Raw genomic sequence first — 16583 nt, forward strand, 5'->3', positions numbered from 1 at the left:
TGTTGCATTTTGCCAAATGCTTTTTCTGAATCTATTGAGATAATCATATGACTTTTATCCTTCTTGTTAATGTGATGTATCACATTGACTTACGAATATTGAACCAGGCTTTTCTCCCTGGAATAAATCACACTTGATTGGGCAAATAGTGTTTTCAAATGTATTGTTGAATTTGGTTTGCTAATATTTTATTGAGGATTTTGCATACATGTTTCTCAGGGATACTGGCCTGTAGTTTTGTTTTTGCTTTTGTTGTTTTTTTTTTGTAGTGCTTTTGTCTGGTTTTGATATCAGGGTAATGATAGCCTCATAGGACAAATTTGGAAGTTTTCCTTTTCCTATCTTTTGGAATAGAGAAATATAGATATTCTTTAAATGTTTGGTAGAATTTGCCTGTGAAACCCTTCAGTCCAGGACTTTTGTTTGTAGGGAAAATTTTTTTTTTTTTTGTAGGGAGATTTTTGATTACTGATTCATTACTAATGACCAGTCTCTTTAAATTTTCAAATTCTCCCTGATTTAGTTTTATGATGTTTCTAGGAATTCATCCTTCTATGTTGCCCAATTCATTAAGATATAAATTTTCATAATAGTCTCATCATCCTTTTGTATTTCTGTGGTGTTGGTTGTTATTTCTCCATTTTTAAATTTTGAGTCTTCTCTTTCTTGCTTTGTTTTTATGATGAATCTGAGTAAAGTTTATCAATTATCCTTACCTTTTTAAAGAACTAGCTCTTGGCTTCATTGATTTTTTTCCTATTATTTTATTAGTTTCTGTTTAAGTAATTTATGCATTAATCTTATGATTTCCTTCTTTCTACTAGATTTGGCTTTGTTTATTCTTTTTCTAGCTCCTTGAGATGTAAGATTAGGTTATTATTTGACAATTTTCTTGTTTCTTGAGATAACCTTGCATCACTATAAATTTTTCTCTTAGAACTGCTTTTGCTTTGTCCAAAAGATTTTTGGATCATGTTTTCATTTTCATTTGTTTCCACTTATTTTTTTGTTTCCTCTTTAATTTGGTGGTTGATTCATTCATTGTTTAGTTGCATGTTGTTTAGCTTCTGTGTGTTTTTTTTTTTCCAGATTTTTTTCTGTAATTGATTTCGTTTCATACTGTTGTGGTTAGAATAGATGCTTGATATGATTTTAGTCTTCCTAAATGTATTGGGACTTGTTTTGTGGCCTAACATGTTATTTATCCTGGAGAATGGTCTGTGTACACTTGAAAAGAATGTGTATTCTCCTGTTTTTGGATGCAATGTTTGGTATATATTTTTTAGTTAATCTGGTGTAATGTGTCATTCAAAGCCAATGTTTGTTGAATTTCTGTCTGGATAATCTATCTACTGAGGTAAGTGGGGTGTTAAAGTTCCCCACTATGATTGTATTATTGTCAATTTCTCTTTTGATGTCTGTTAATTTTGCTTTATGTAGTTAGATGTTCCTGTGTTGGGTGCATAGATATTCACAATTGTTATATCCTCTTGTTTGATTGATTTCTTTATCATTATGTAGTACTATCTTTGTCTCTTGCTACAGTCTTTGTTTTCAAGTTTATTTTGCCTAATAAGCATCGCTCCTCCAGCCTTCTTTTTTTTTGCTTACGTTTGCAGAATATATGTTTTTCTATCTCATCACTTCTGTTCTGTATGTGTCTTTAGGTTTGAAGTGAGTCTCTTGTAGGCAGTGTATTAAATGAGTCTTGGTTTTTCATCCATTCAGTCACACTATATCTTTTGATGAGCATTTAGTCCATTTATATCTAAAGTAATTATTGATGGGTATGTACATATTGCCATTTTTGTTTTGTGATTATTTTTGTAATTCTCCTTTGTTCCCTTCTTATTTTCCTGCTTTCTTCCCTGTGGTTTGATGGTATACATTGTTGTGCTTGGCTTTCTTTTTTGTGTATCTATTACAGATTTTGATTTGTGATTACTGTTGGGTTCATATATAATATTTTATGCATATAGCAGTCTGTATTAAGCTGATGTTGTATTTTATATCTTTTTATTTCATGTGTCCCTTGACTTTTATAGGGTACATATATAATATTTTATGCATATAGCAGTCTGTATTAAGTTGATGTTGTATTTTATATCTTTTTACTTCATGTGTCCCTTGACTGATTTTTATAGACATACTGATTATACTACTTTTATATTTTAACCTTCTGGTTGGATAACTGGTTCTGGTTTTATAACTGATTAATTTACTACCTTACTAATGTTTGCTTTTACCTATAAAATTTTTTCCTTTCATAATTTTCTTACTTCTAGTTATGGCCTTTTCTTTCCATTGAAAAATGCTCTTTAACATTCTTGTAAAGCTGGTTTAATGGTGAGGGACTCTGTTAACTTTTGTTTGTGTAGGATCTTGCCTCCTATTCTGAATGGCAACCTTGCCAGGTAGAGTATTTTTGGTTATAGATTTCTTCCTTTTAGCACTTTAGATACATCATGCCACTTTCTTCTGGCTTGCAAAGTTTCTGCTGAAAAATCAGCTGATAGCATATGGTGTTTCTTTTGTATGTAATGGCTTTCTTTTTTCTTGTTGCTTTAAAAATTCTGTATCATTCAAATTTCCTTCAGGTTTTTGAAAAAAAAATTCTGTATCATTACTTTCTGCCATTTTATTAATATGTATCTTGGTGTTGCCCTCCTTTGGTTCACCTTCTTCGGGGGCTTTCTGTGCTTCCTGGATCTGGATGACTGTTTCCTTACCTAGATTAGGGAAGTTTTTAGCACTATTTTTTCAAAAAAAAATCTTCTGTCCCTTTCTCTCCTCTCCTTCTGGGATTCCGATAATGTGAATGTTAGGCTTGATAATATCACTGACCTGTTTTAACCCATTCTAATTTTTTATTACTTTTTTCTTTTTGCTGTTCAGTTTGGTTGCTTTTTAAAATATTATTTATTTATTTATGATAGACATAGGGGGAGAGAGAGAGAGAGAGAGAGGCAGAGACACAGGCAGAGGGATAAGCAGGCTCCATGCCAGGAACCCAACATGGGACTTGATCCCGGGACCCTAGGATCGCGCCCTGGGCCAAAGGCAGGCGCCAAACCGCTGAGCCACGCAGGAACCCCCAGTTTGGTTGCTTTTTATCAACTTGTCTTCCAGATTGCTAATTTGTCTTTTTGTATCCACTAATCTGCTGTTGGTTCTATCTAGTATATTTTTAAATTTCAGTTATTAAAACTCTTCAGATCTGACTGGTTCTTTTAAATGTTTTCTATCTCATTGTTGAAGTCCTCACTGAGATCATCCACTGTTTTCCCAAGTCCAGGAAGTATTTTTACAAATTTACTTTGAATTTTTTGTTAACCATATTGCATATCTTTGTTTCATTAGCTCTTTTGCTGTGATTTTGTCTTGTTCTTTCATTTGTGCCATATTTCTTTGTTTCCTCATTGTCTAGCTCTCTGTTTCTTTTTCTTTTTAAAGATTTTATTTATTTATTCATGAGAGACACACAGAGAGAGAGAGAGAGTCAGAGACAGATAGGGGAGAAGCAGGCTCCATGCAGGAAGCCTGATGTGGGACTCGATCCCAGGATACCAGGATCATGCCCTGGGCCGAAGGCAGGTGCCAAACCGCTGAGCCACCCAGGGATCTCTCTAGCTTTCTGTTTCTATGTATTAAGTAGAATCCCCTGGTCTTGAGAGTAGTGGCCTTAAGGAGGCCACTACTGGAGGTGTCCTGTAGCACAATCCCTCCTGGTCTCTAGAATCAGGCAATCCAGGTGTTCTGTGTGGGCTGCATGTATGCTACTATTGTGGCTGAGCCACTATTGCCTTCAACCTAGCCAGTGGCATTGACCACTTTGCTCACTCTAGGTGTCCTGAAAAGAGTTTGGTCCCTGTGCTATTGAGAGACTTGCCTGAAGTCACTGTGAGCTCGTTGGTGGATGGGGCCAGTGGTCAGACAAACTATCTGCAATCTGCCTTTCCACCTCAGCTGCAGGTGCACCAAAGGACAAGGCTTGCTCCCTTGGCAGCCAGCTAGGAGGATGGGCTTTGAGAACTACAGGCTCACTGGTATCTGGAGTTATCTATCCCCTCCCCAAGGCAGGAATCATTTTGCTGGTTCCTGCTAGGGTTGCTTGCACAGTGTGGTTGGGCAGGACCTGCTTTGAACAGATGTTTCCTGAGGCAAGTAGGTTGGATGGAGCAGGTCCACAAGGGAACACTAGGGTAGGGCATGTGGTGCTAGCAAAGTAGATGGAGAGTGTTAGCATTGACTCCTACAAACATCTGGCTATCTAGACGGAGGAGAAATGGCATCTGGTAGTACTTTTGGTCCTGGAGAAGTCTCCTGAAAATCCGTACCCCTCCAGTTCATGTTCTAAGATTAGTCAATAAATCTTCACATATACCCCATGTGATTTTCAAACTGCTGCTGCTTTGCTGTCTCTCAGGCTGATTTTTTATTAGGCTGGCCCTTTAAAAGTGGGGACTCAGTTTCTTATTGCCCTCCAGTTCTTGTGGCATTAAGTTTACTAATTTTTAGAGTTACCGGAGTTAAGCCCTGCTGATTTTTAAAGCTCCTGAAGTGAAGCCCCATTGGTTTTCATAGCCAGATGTTATGGATACTCGTCTTCCCAGTGTAGGTCCCGTGTGCAAGATGCCTAGTGTGGGGTCTGATCTTTTTGCTTGTCTGTGCTTGGGGTGCCCCTTCTGTTTGTAGATGGTCTTGCCAGGGGTTTAGAACCCAAGTCTGTCTGTGCCCCTCTTACCTTTTTGATATGGCCTTCTCTCTACAATTAACTGGAAAGTTTTTTTTGCCAGTCTTCAGATCATTTTCATAGTGTGTTGTATAGATGTAGCTGTTCTCAGTTTATCTGTGTGACAAAGTGAGCTTATTATCCTCCTAATTTTTTTATCTTCCTCAATGATCTCATTTTAGCTATTTTTTAAAAAGCCATTATTGTTAATGACTTTTAAAAATATGCTTTAAAATTTTTTATTTATTTATTTTATCAAGCAGCTGGGTGGACTCTGGCTGTTGGCATGCACTACTGTGGCTGTATAGCAGTGGAGGCCCATGTCAAGAGTCAGGCTGAGAGCATGCATAGCTGAGTGGCTTACTGTAAGTGAGCCCAGTGGTGTGGGCCAGTAACAGGAAATTGGGTTGGAATCAGGCCTGCAACCATCAGTGGGATCATTGGTGTGCACCCTTGTGGCTACAGGGTCTTCCCAGAGGCATGCACATGGCATGGAGATCGGTGATGAGCATCAGCATTCAGGGCCACAGCTGGCTGGGCTAGCCAGAGGTGAGCCTGATGGTGTAGGCCAGAGACTAGAAATAGGGCTAAGTCTGGGCCTATCGGTAGCTGTGGGGACCTTGGCAGTTAATGTGCACTGATATGGCCCCAAGATCTTGCTATGGGCAGATACATGGCAGTAGAGACTGGTGAAGAGAGTCGGGCTATTGGAGTACAAGTACAGAGCTAGAGGCCAAATAAAGCTATATTTTCCTTTTTGTGTGGTTGTTTTCGGGTGTTTTGTTCACTCTGTTGCTAAAATTTCTTAAATGGACTTCTGAGCTCTCCCAGAGCTGTTTTTGTCCTTGGATAGCTGTCTAATTGTTGATCTTCATGGGGGGATGGAGACTGGGTCTCCTACTCTACCATCTTGGTGATGTCTCTCTCCTGTAAGAGTAATATTGATGAATACCTGGAATCTCAAGACTATCACCCAAATAACAGTGTTTAAAGGGAACGGTGAGTCAATATAAATTAAAATAGGATGTGAGATTCATGGAGAAACATGACTTGCATGTCACAGGAATTTATTATATTAGGACTGATAATGGTTAGTATGAAATAAATGACATTAAATTCTTAATTTATATTCAGATAAATGAAAATATATATGTGCACACACACTTATTGCAAAAAATATCCCACTTTTCTTATAAATGTGGTGTAGAAAATCCAAAAGAATAATTCCACCTCATTTATATGATACTGGGAATACTTTGAGACTCCCATCTAAATATAAGAATATTAGGGGCAGCCCCGGTGGCTCAGCGGTTTGGCGCTGCCTTCATCCCAGGGTGTGATCCTGGGGACCCTGGGGTCGAGTCCCACGTCGGGCTCCTTGCATGGAGCCTTCTTCTCCCTCTGCCTGTGTCTCTGCCTTGCTCTCTCTCTCTCTATCTGTCATGAATAAATAAAATCTTTAAGAAACTATTAGTGGGAATTCTCTCTCAAAAAATTAATTTATTATGTGAAGAAAGACTTGGACCAACAGAGAGCTCTCTAGATTTGTTATTTCATGGCTTTGCTTACTTACTTCCCATTCATTCATTATTATATACCACTGTCCATACTGAGCTCTGTACTATGTTTCATAGAACTTATGCCCCCTTTTTACCCTTCCAGGAGGTATGGTATAGTAGTATAGTACGATATGAATTCAGGCTGATTCACTCTGTTTCTTCAAAAGGTTACTCTGGAGTTACTCTGATACAGCTTGTTTGGCAGTCCACCTAGTAGAATTATAATATAGACTTTGACCTGGTCTAAAATGGGTTAATATAAAATGTCTAAATGGTATGAAGGATGTGGCATGATATGGAACATCTTCATACTGACTTAACCCTTGGGTCTTGAATGAGATAGGAATGGGATCCTTGGTGACTGCCTAATTGGCAGATACCTGCAGACAGCGGGTCCACTAGTTTCTGTAGGGCATTAAGAGCTAAAACCAGACCTTGGGCCTGCTATGGCAGGTTATCCAGCTCAGAAGTTCTACTTCTTTGGATGGTAAATACTTTCCCTCGTATTTTGATTTTTTTATTAAAGTTATACATGTGTAACTAGTTTTGAAAAATCAGGTAGAAATAGAAGGCTCAAAATAAAGAATAGTAGACCACTTTCTTACCCTTTACATAACGAATTCCCACTCCACAGAGGCATCCACCTTTAAAACTTTTAGCACTTCTATTTATTTCTAAAACATTTTTTTCAATTTCAGATTTTGCTTATTGAACTTCTCCACCTCCCACCTTCTACTTCTGTCCCTGTTCCTCCCGATATTATTTATAACTTTTAAAAATCACTATTCAGAGGTTTTATTTAATTACCGTATAAATATTGTTCCTAAATTGAGCTGCTTTGTGTATTTTGACATTTCCTTTCTTGACTACTTTTTGTTTTCCTTGAAGTTAAAAATTGATTATCACTCATTTATTACCAAACCAATCCCCATGGCTGTAAATCTCTGTCAGCATAGATGTGTTCCTCTATTGGACCAATATTTTTCCCTTGGTTATATTAGTTATCTTGGAGGCATTCTTCATAAAGTCTCTTGCTACCCTACTCCACCCCTTTTCATCCAAAGTGGAATGTTTGCTCTTCAGGCTTTTCTGCACACCTGTCATCCTGGAGCTTTTCTTCAGCAGCATCCTGGGAATCTTATTTCCCTCTCTATATTGAATGTTGTATTTTTTTGAAATCCACATTCTACCCTTTAGGCATTGGTTTTGATAGAACAAATTCTCTGGTAGTTAATCAGGAAGGATGCATGGGAGGTAAAATTTAGGGGATCTTAAATATATGAAGCTACCTTTTTTTTTTTTTTTTATTCTCGTGCTTAACTGACAAAAGTTAGTCATCGTAGGTTAGAAATAAGGTTTTGAAAGCTTTGTTCATTTGTCTTTGTCTTCCAACCCAATGTGAAAAGTACTAAGCCATTCTCATTTCTGCTTCTATATATGATTCTCTTTCCCAAAAGCTTTTAGGACCTTTTATTTATTCTGGTATTCTGAAATTTCACAAAGATGCACATTGGTGTAAGTATATTTTTCATTTGTTATACTAAGCATTCAGTACCCATATTCTTCAGTTCTGGAAATTTGTTTTATAAATGTGTTTTTTTCTTTTCATTTTAGAATTCCCACTATGAATGTCATCTGAATTAATCCCTTAATTGTCTTTTCTATTTTCCTTGTTTCTCTTTTCTAAGAAAAGCCTTATTCAGATATAATTTACTTTAAAAAAAAAGCCAGTTTCAAGTGTATATTTTAATGGTTTTGACAAATATATAGTCATATTACTGTTATTACGATCTAGATATAGAACATGTCCATCACCCCAAAACATTTTCTGATGCCTTTTTGCAGTCCATCTCGTCCCCCCTTTGCCAGTCTTTTGGACATCACTGATATATTTTCTGTAACTACAGTTTTTTTTTTTCTAGACTTTCATGTTAATGGTATATGGAATGTAATTTTTGATGGGTGCTTCTATCACCTAGCAAAATGCTTTTGAGATTTGTTAATGCTGTTACCTGAACCAGCAGTTTGTTTTTCTTCATTGTGAGTGGCATTCCATTCATTATATGGATATACCATGGTTTGTTTATCCGTTCACCAGTAAAAGGATATTTGTATTATTTCTAGTTTCTAGCTATTATGACATAAGTTATATAAACATTCATATACAAGCCCTTTAATAGGGCATTTAAAAAATTTCTCCTAGGTAAATACCTAAGAGCAAAATTGCTAGGTTGTATGTTTAACTTTATGAGAAGTTGCCAACTCTTTTCAGAAGTGGCTGTAACTTTTCACATCCCCATTAGCTGTGTATGAGAATCACAGTTGCTCTGTATTTGTACTTGGTAATATCAGTCCTTTAAATTTTGGTCATTTTAGTGTGTGTTTAGTGATGTCTCTTTGTGGTTTTAATTTGCATTTCTGTAATGAGTATAGGTGTTTGCCATTCATCTGTCTTTTGTGGTACAGTGTCTTTTCAAATCTTATTTTCAGTTGGGTGTTTGTAGTCATAGGGTGGTAAGAGTTCTTCATGTATTCTGGGTGCAACTTATTCAGATACATGTTTTACATATATTTTCTCCCAGTCTATAGCTTGCCTTTTCTTCTTCTTTTTTTTTAAATGGTTAGACTTTCAGCGAGCAAAAGTTTTAAATTTTGGTAAAGTTCAATTTATTTTTTTGTGGTTTATAAACATCTTTCAACTTCTATTTAATAAATCCTGCCTAGCCCTGTCACAAGATTTTCTCCTGTTTTAAGAGTTTTATAGTTTTAATTCTTATGTTGGGTTTATTTGACTCACTTAAAGGTTTTTTTTTTTTTTTTTTTTTGCATATGGTAGGAGGTAAAGGATGAGGCTTATTTTGTTTCATATGGCTATCCAAGTATCCCATCACCCTTTGTTTAAAAGATTCCCCTCTTTCTATTGAAATACTTTGGATTGAAAAGGATAGTCTTTTGTTGAAAATCAGTTAACCATTATATGTGGGAGTATTTCTATATTCTCTTATTTCATTGGTCTGTATGTCTCTTTATATGCCCAAACATACTGTCTTGATTACTATAGCTTCATAGTAAGTCTTGGAACCAGATGGTGTAAATTTTTCCAACTTTGTTGACTTTGAAAATGGCTTTGGTTAGTAAACATTCTTTTGTTTCCTTCTTCTTCAAATTCTGTTCGACTGATAGCTGGAGACCATGGCCCTGGGTGCCTAAGCTTGTAATTTTCTCTCACTGCTGAACACACAGCCAGTGAAGTAGTCTTGGCTTTTATAGTCCTTGGCAAAAATAGAGACCATAGAAAATGCAAGAGTTCAGCCAGCTTAATGCATAGAGAACCATACACATTGACCCTGCCCATTTGTAAGGCAGTCTGTTATTGTCTTGGACTTTCAGATTGCTATTTTGCTACTTTAGGAGGCAGAAAACAGAAAGAAAGGCTTTTCTGTCGTGATTGAAAAAACAGTTCTTTTCTTTTCTATAACTCTTACTACTCAGGAGTAATTTTGTGGCTACTTCTGATTTCACATAATCTTCTTCAAACTATAGTAGTTGAGATTAAACACTCTTTTCTTGTTGCCTTGCTTTGAATAAGATTTCCAATAGTCTAATTCCAAGTATTTGTGATTTATATTTGGCTAACACCCACCACAATAAGTTTCCTTCTAGACACTGCTCTCATCCAGTGGCTACCTATGTCCCGAAGCATGATCCCCTTTCCTTTATGTTTCTTTTTATTGCTGCATACATGAATTGCAATCATTCAAGTGTGTAGACAGGAACAGGCACTACATCTCTAATTTTGTACTGTAGGATATTAATTTTCATTTATGTAAACATTTTAGTCTTTGAGTTTACAAAGCTGATAACAGTATTTTACATAAGCGAGTTATTAGTCTAATTCTTTCTCAATTTTCTTTTTATTATTGCCTTTTGTTTTTAAAGATTTTATTTTTAATCTCTAAAAGGTAATTCAATCACAATTACAATGATAGTAACTTTCCTTTATTAAATGACTCTTTTATAGCAGACACTGTACCCATGGGCTTAACAAATGTTATTTGAGGGATGCATGGGTGGCTCAGCAATTAAATGTCTGCCTTTGGCTCAGGGCGTGATCCTGGAGTCCTGGGATCGAGTCCCACATTGGGCTCCTTGCATGGAGCCTACTTCTCCCTCTACCTATGTCTGCCCCTCTCTCTCTCTCTGTGTGTGTCTCTCATGAATAAATAAGTACAATCTTTAAAACAAAACAAAACAAATGTTATCTGAAATAATTGTCATAAAGATCATGTGAGTATATAATTTTCATTTTTTGAATAATAAAACTGAGTTTCAAAGAGTAGATCTCAAGATAGTTATGTGCCCTCAAAAATCTCCTTCTACTACTTTCTATTCCTCACAATGATGCTATTCAAATTAATTGAAAAATCATGCTTTTCTGTGGTCAGAGGTACATAATTTATTGTGGCACTTAAATTTCCAACCTACTGACTTCTAGGAATGGTTCTGCTCTTCCTGTTTGGCATTGCTTGTAGGTTATTTAGATAATTTTTGGTCTGTGAGTTCCTTATAGTTTACCGGGAAGAACAATTAGGAAGTGATTATAAGGAACTCTGGAAATAGAATAATTCTAGAGAGAATTTTTATAACCACAGAAAACATTATTTTGTTTCTGAAGAATTTAGACAGATTTTCCCTATATTTTGATATTGAAGAGCTCTTCATGTATAGTATGCAATTCATCATTTAAAGTTCTGTTTTTTCCTTTTACATATTTTCCCATTTAAAAAGCTGACAGTGATATAGTACATGATAAAAATAAAATAGTATAGGCAAATACAAAATGAAAAGTTAACTTTTCTCCAGGTCCAGCTTCTAAACTCTACTCAAAGAGGTTTTCAAATTTTCCCCTAAATTATTGTTTTTAAAGATTGTGTTTATTTATTCATGAGAGACCTACAGAGAGAGCAGAGGGATAGGCAGAGGGAAAAGCAGGCTCCCTGGGAGCCTGATGTGGGACTTGATATCAGGACCCGGGATCATGATCTGAGCCAAAGGCAGAAGCTCAACCACTAAGCCACCCAGGCATCCCTCCCCCTAAATTTTAAATGCATATGTCACCATGTATATTTATGGATACCTATGGATATTGTTTTTATTTATAAAATTGAGATTATACTATTCAAATTGTACCATATTTTGCTTTAGTTATTCTTTTAAAATAATTACATTATGTAGTATTTCAGTGTGGCTATTTTGTGATTTTGAATTGTGTATTAAAAAAGTATATGGTTATGTCCAAATCTTCACTTTTTTAGGAATTTTGAAGAATGTCCTAAGTACACAGTTTGGCATCTTTGTGAGTATATTTGTATAGCATTGTAGCAATGAAACTCTTAGATGAAAGGGCATGTGTTGTAAATTTTCATAGATACTGCCAAATTGCTCTTCACAAAGGGTTTTGGGAAAGTACACTGATGCTAAACAGTATGAGAAGGCCCACTCTCACAGCACTAGATATTCTAAAACTAAAGATTTTTGCCAATCTGATAGGTGAAAAATAATGTCTTGTTTTGATTTGCCTGTCTTTAAGGGAGGATGAGCATATCTGTTTCTTTGTTACGTGTGTGTGTGTGTGTGTGTGTGTGTGTGTGTGTGTTTTAATGGATTGGTTATTCATATTGTCCATTTTTCTATTGTGAAATTATTGGCTAACTTTGTTTTATTGATTGAGGTATTTGCAAATTAAATAAATTAGTTCTTTTTTATCTGTGTGGCTTCCCCCCCCAACTTTATCAGTTTAATTATGGCTTTTATAAGTTTTTATTTGATGTTTGAAACAATTAATTGTATTGAGGTATTTACATAAACAAAATGCACACATTTTAAGTTTGTAGTTATTAGTTTTGACAGTTAAGCTTGCCTGTATAACTACCACTTTAATCAAGTTATAAAATCATTATATCATTCCAGGTAGTATTTTCATACTCTTTGCTGATAATTCCACCACTCCTGACCCTAGGAAAGAATTCATTTGCTTTTTGTTACTGCAACTAAGTTTGTCTCAGAAGTTCTTTTGTGGTATCATATAGTGTATACTCTTTTGTGATTAGGATTTTGATCAGCATGAAGCTTGATATTAACTCAAATTTTTGTGCCTTTTAATTGCTGAGTTGTATTTATTTATGTAACACAATTTGCTTGTGTGATCACTTTTTGTGTTAGTTTCCTAGGGGTATTTTAACAAATTATGATAGCGTGTCTTGAAAAAAATAGGAATTTATTCTTTCACAGTTCTGGAGGCTAGAAGTCAAATCAAGATATTGGCAGTGTCATGCTTTCTCTGACAGCTCTAGGGAAAGAATCTTCCTTGCCTATTCTTAGTTTTTGGTGGTTGAAGGCAGTCGTTGACATTCTTTTATTTGTAACTGGACATTTTCAATCTTTGCCTGGCATTCTTCCCTCTGTTTCTGTCTCTTTACCTCTTTTTATAAAAACACCAGTCATAATTAACTAAGCCTACCCTACTCAAGTGTGACTTCACCTTAGTTATATCTGCAATGACTCTGTTTACAAATAAGGTCACATTCATAGATACCAGGCATAAGGACTTGACCATATCTTTTTGGGGACACAGTTCAAACTCAAAACAGTTCTCCTCTGATCCTGGAAAATTCATGTCCTTCACATGTGGGAAATACACTTACCACACTCCAACATTCACTAAAGTATTAACCATTCCAGTATCAACTTTAAGTACAAAATATTCCCAAAATGTAATCATCTCAAAAAGTTTGAAATTTCATCTTTGATTTCATTTAAATTAGGTGTGGGTGAGACAATGGGTATAATCCATTCTGGGCCAAAATTAACTCTCCATCCACAGACCTGTGAAACTAGAAAGGAAGTAATCTAAAATACAGTGGGACAGGTATAGACAGACATTTCCATTCCAAAAGGGAGAAATTAGTAGGAAAAAAGGGGTCATTTGTCACAAGCAAGTCTGAAATCCAGTAGGACAAATTCCATTAGATTTTAAGGCCTGAGAATAATTCTCTGTGGTTTACAGCGTTGTTCTTGTTCTTCGCTGGGCCCTACTAGGGAAGTAACCCCATCTTGGCCCCCAGGATGGTAGCCTTGCCCCAGGGCAGTTACTCCACCCACTTAGGCACTTAGAGTCATTCTTTATTTCATTCCAGCTCTGTCCATTTCATCTGCTGTAATAAAATTCTTGAAAACCTTGTTGGTCTTCTGTGGATGTTATGGGAATTCACATCATAAGGTATAAGAGTACTCTATAGAGTCTTCCTGGATAGCTAATTTTTACTCCTGGCTTCTGCTGAGATAGCTGATTGGATCCATAAATCACATGCCTGATAGCTTTAGCAAACAGTTTTCCTGCCACATCCTTGGCTCTGTTACCAGAACATGATATCTAGATAGGTTGAGAATTTTTCAGATTATTAGGTGCTGAATCCTTTTTGCTTAACAATTCCTGCCTCAATTTATCTCTTTCCTCTTGAATTTTACCATAAGCAGCAAGGAGAAACCCAGGGCACACCTTCTACATTTTGATTGAAGATCTTCTCAGCTAAATTTCCAAGTTCATCATTACAAGTTCTGTTTGTACTCCTGAATAATAGAGCATAATTCTGCCTAGTTCTCCGCTACTTTCATAACAAGAATATCCTTCATTCCAGTTTTCAATAATGTTTCTCATTTCTGTCACTTTCAATAAAGTTTGTCTCATTAATGGGTATATAGTTTTGCCAAATGCTTTTTTTGGTCTATTGAGGTGGCCAGATACATGTTCTCCTATTTTGTTAATATGATGAATTACATTGATTGATTTCCAAATGTTAAAGAGCTTTGAGTTCCTGGGATAAATTTGTAGGTTGTGGTTGACTTGATTTCCTAATATTTTGTTGAGAATATTTTCATTTACATTCATGAGGGTTATTGCTCTGTAGTTTTCCTATTACGCCTTTGTTTTTGGTATCAAAGTGATGCTTATCTCACATGATGAGTTGGGAACTATTTCAAAGGGTTTGTGTAAGATTGGTATCTTTTTTTTTTTAAGTTTTGGTAGAAAATTCTCCATCTGGGCTCGTAGTTCTTTGTGAAAAGAAATTAACCATAAGTTTATTATTTTTTAGAATATTATATATTCAAATAGTTTTGTATCTAATATAGTATTTGAGTCTTTAATCAAGCTGTTTGTCCATTCCCTGCATCCTGTTTTTCTCTAGTCCATTTATTTATCCCTTCAACCTATTTTTTTTTTTCAAATTGGGGTCTAATGGGATATGAAGATTAAGATGGTTTTTAGGATTTTATCTCTTCACCTTCTTTTCCTATAAAGTTGCTAAGCAAGTTGGGTTAGGTGCCCTACACATTCCTAAAATCTGTCTCACTCTTCTCTTGGCTTCTACTTTACATAGATTACAGTGTGAGTTTTTGTACCTTCTTTGTTTAATTTCTGCTTTTTTTTTTTTTTTGCCAGTTCTTTTTCTTTAATTAAAACGTTATTTTTCATATTTGTTTTGTTAGTTTTCCTGTGATCTGGTTTCTTTTTTCCAAAATCTTACGTTAAGAATGTTCTGATTTTTTCCCTTTTTGTTTGTTGGCCTTAGTACCTCATATAGGTTATTAACTGACAAAAGACAAAGACATCATTTTATGTTTTCCATCTCCTCCCCATGACACCAGATACCTAGTAATGACTCAATGACTTGTTGGCTTGTTGGCTATTGACTTGTTGGCTATTGATTGATTAAAGTATAAGTTATAAACTTAAAGATGTATCTTGGTTCATAATCTTTACATTCTGCTCTAGCTTTTGCAACATCCCCCTTCCAAAGTTAAGGTTTTAATGATTTAAAGAGGTGTGAAGATCTGTGGTAATCTGACATCATATTTCATTATTTTCTTTTTTATTTCTATTCCTTTTTATCCTTTTTATCCTTTTCCATCTTAGTTGTTAGAAAATGCAATTTCTTTCCCTATTGATTTGGTCCTTGTACATTTAGCAAGTATTGATTCTCTTCTGAACTCATTTGCTACTTTTCTAAGAGAGTAGAAGCTGAAGAGCTTTATTTCATTTTATTTAAGCAAGTATTGACATACTAGTTATTCTATGGAAAACAGCTAGAATTTTCCCAGTTCTGTAGTTTATAATTGCAGTTTAACTACTTTTGCATTATTAAAGATAGCCTATTATCCTCTTTCAGTTTTTAAAAATGAGGTTTTTATTTATTAACTGACTTTCTAGATGATTTGGTAGCCTAACTTGGCTTTTTGCCATGTGTTAGAAAAATAAAGTAGAATTTCATGTTTCAAAGTAGATTTTTAAACACATGGGTTAATTTAACGTATATTCATTGTGTCATACAAATAAAACTTAAATTTAAAATTTGATTACTATTTGAATGATCAAGATGGGAAATAAACTTTAGTTTTAAAGTATGGGAGAGAGAAAATCACAGTTTAAAAAGTAGAATGTAATTTAAATCCATAGTTCTGAATTTTATTGCCTCATATTCTCACTTCTTCTATATAATCTTGAGTGCATTCCCTAATTTTTCATTATTTCAGTTTTCTTATTGATTAACTCTGGATGTTTTTTCCAAAGAAACCTAACAAAATTAAATTGAAATCCTAGGAATAAAATCATACACTGTTAGTGTGCTCAGTTATATTCACTATGAGCCAGATATTTTCTAGCACTGTGTTTATTTGTTGCTGGGATACAAAATTTATTTAACATTTGTGGAACTCAGTTATTTCATCTATTAATTAGGGATACTTAAAACCCTAAGTGAAGAAATTGCCAGATGACTTCTCAAATTCCTTTTAACTTATCTGATTCCAGTTTTTATGATTATATAAATTATTACATAACTTTCTACTTTGGAAAATACAAATCTAAACTCAGAAGATCTTAAAATGTATAATTCTGAATGCACATACTACATGTCAGAGCTAACAATATCTGAAATACACAGGGAACTTAAGTTATATAGTAACCGTTGGAGTCCATGCATCACCAAGTATAAGAGGATAATTGTATCTCTCTAACTTTATTATTAAAGATCTAGGAAATATTCTGATAGTTACATTGTAGGAGATAACAATTTTGTTGAGTATTTTAAAAACCAAGTCTAAACCTTGTGTTATAGTACTTTTCCAAAGGAGATGGAGAAGAGTAAGTTATGTCTGTTCTGAACTCTCCTGGCTTTATGAAGATCTGCTTTTCTGAGTCTTCTATTTTTAGAAGTTGCTTTAATGCTGTGTGT

Source organism: Canis lupus, chromosome 29 (assembly GCF_011100685.1).
Source record: "Canis lupus familiaris isolate Mischka breed German Shepherd chromosome 29, alternate assembly UU_Cfam_GSD_1.0, whole genome shotgun sequence".
NCBI lineage: Eukaryota > Metazoa > Chordata > Mammalia > Carnivora > Canidae > Canis > Canis lupus.